Source organism: Oncorhynchus kisutch, unplaced genomic scaffold (genome assembly GCF_002021735.2).
Source record: "Oncorhynchus kisutch isolate 150728-3 unplaced genomic scaffold, Okis_V2 Okis09a-Okis19a_hom, whole genome shotgun sequence".
In the NCBI taxonomy this organism is placed as follows: domain Eukaryota; kingdom Metazoa; phylum Chordata; class Actinopteri; order Salmoniformes; family Salmonidae; genus Oncorhynchus; species Oncorhynchus kisutch.
Genome location: NW_022261985.1, coordinates 14981847 through 14984704, shown reverse-complemented (window position 1 = coordinate 14984704; position 2858 = coordinate 14981847).

Sequence of the window (2858 nt, the reverse complement as noted above, 5' to 3'; positions counted from 1 at the left end):
CTAGTGGTGATTCATGTAGCTTCAATAACAACATGCTATCGCCCTCTAGTGGTGATTCATGTAGCTTCAATAACAACATGCTATCACCCTCTAGTGGTGATTCATGTAGCTTCAATAACAACATGCTATCACCCTCTAGTGGTGATTCATGTAGCTTCAATAACAACACGCTATCGCCCTCTAGTGGTGATTCATGTAGCTTCAATAACAACACGCTATCGCCCTCTAGTGGTGATTCATGTAGCTTCAATAACAACATGCTATCGCCCTCTAGTGGTGATTCATGTAGCTTCAATAACAACATGCTATCGCCCTCTAGTGGTGATTCATGTAGCTTCAATAACAACATGCTATTGCCCTCTAGTGGTGATTCATGTAGCTTCAATTTATTTTATTTTACCTTTATTTAACTAGGCAAGTCAGTTAAACAAATTCTTATTTTCAATGACGGCCTAGGAACAGTGGGTTAACTGCCTGTTCAAGGGCAGAACGACAGATTTGTACCTTGTCAGCTCGGGGATTTGAACTTGCAAACTTTCGGTTATTAGTCCAGCGCTCTAACCACTAGGCTACCCTGCCGCCCCACTAACAACATGTCAAAGAGATTCACAACACACATACCTCACTGCAGTGTTATTCAAGACAGGAGTATTACCATGGGCTAGCTGATATATCCATGTAGTTAGACAGGAGTATTACCATGGGCTAGCTGATATATCCATGTAGTTAGACAGGAGTATTACCATGGGCTAGCTGATATATCCATGTAGTTAGACAGGAGTATTACCATGGGCTAGCTGATATATCCATGTAGTTAGACAGGAGTATTACCATGGGCTAGCTGATATATCCATGTAGTTAGACAGGAGTATTACCATGGGCTAGCTGATATATCCATGTAGTTAGACAGGAGTATTACCATGGGCTAGCTGATATATCCATGTAGTTAGACAGGAGTATTACCATGGGCTAGCTGATATATCCATGTAGTTAGACAGGAGTATTACCATGGGCTAGCTGATATATCCATGTAGTTAGACAGGAGTATTACCATGGGCTAGCTGATATATCCATGTAGTTAGACAGGAGTATTACCATGGGCTAGCTGATATATCCATGTAGTTAGACAGGAGTATTACCATGGGCTAGCTGATATATCCATGTAGTTAGACAGGAGTATTACCATGGGCTAGCTGATATATCCATGTAGTTAGACAGGAGTATTACCATGGGCTAGCTGATATATCCATGTAGTTAGACAGGAGTATTACCATGGGCTAGCTGATATATCCATGTAGTTAGACAGGAGTATTACCATGGGCTAGCTGATATATCCATGTAGTTAGACAGGAGTATTACCATGGGCTAGCTGATATATCCATGTAGTTAGACAGGAGTATTACCATGGGCTAGCTGATATATCCATGTAGTTAGACAGGAGTATTACCATGGGCTAGCTGATATATCCATGTAGTTAGACAGGAGTATTACCATGGGCTAGCTGATATATCCATGTAGTTAGACAGGAGTATTACCATGGGCTAGCTGATATATCCATGTAGTTAGACAGGAGTATTACCATGGGCTAGCTGATATATCCATGTAGTTAGACAGGAGTATTACCATGGGCTAGCTGATATATCCATGTAGTTAGACAGGGAGTATTACCATGGGCTAGCTGATATATCCATGTAGTTAGACAGGAGTATTACCATGGGCTAGCTGATATATCCATGTAGTTAGACAGGAGTATTACCATGGGCTAGCTGATATATCCATGTAGTTAGACAGGAGTATTACCATGGGCTAGCTGATATATCCATGTAGTTAGACAGGAGTATTACCATGGGCTAGCTGATATATCCATGTAGTTAGACAGGAGTATTACCATGGGCTAGCTGATATATCCATGTAGTTAGACAGGAGTATTACCATGGGCTAGCTGATATATCCATGTAGTTAGACAGGAGTATTACCATGGGCTAGCTGATATATCCATGTAGTTAGACAGGAGTATTACCATGGGCTAGCTGATATATCCATGTAGTTAGACAGGAGTATTACCATGGGCTAGCTGATATATCCATGTAGTTAGACAGGAGTATTACCATGGGCTAGCTGATATATCCATGTAGTTAGACAGGAGTATTACCATGGGCTAGCTGATATATCCATGTAGTTAGACAGGAGTATTACCATGGGCTAGCTGATATATCCATGTAGTTAGACAGGAGTATTACCATGGGCTAGCTGATATATCCATGTAGTTAGACAGGAGTATTACCATGGGCTAGCTGATATATCCATGTAGTTAGACAGGAGTATTACCATGGGCTAGCTGATATATCCATGTAGTTAGACAGGAGTATTACCATGGGCTAGCTGATATATCCATGTAGTTAGACAGGAGTATTACCATGGGCTAGCTGATATATCCATGTAGTTAGACAGGAGTATTACCATGGGCTAGCTGATATATCCATGTAGTTAGACAGGAGTATTACCATGGGCTAGCTGATATATCCATGTAGTTAGACAGGAGTATTACCATGGGCTAGCTGATATATCCATGTAGTTAGACAGGAGTATTACCATGGGCTAGCTGATATATCCATGTAGTTAGACAGGAGTATTACCATGGGCTAGCTGATATATCCATGTAGTTAGACAGGAGTATTACCATGGGCTAGCTGATATATCCATGTAGTTAGACAGGAGTATTACCATGGGCTAGCTGATATATCCATGTAGTTAGACAGGAGTATTACCATGGGCTAGCTGATATATCCATGTAGTTAGACAGGAGTATTACCATGGGCTAGCTGATATATCCATGTAGTTAGACAGGAGTATTACCA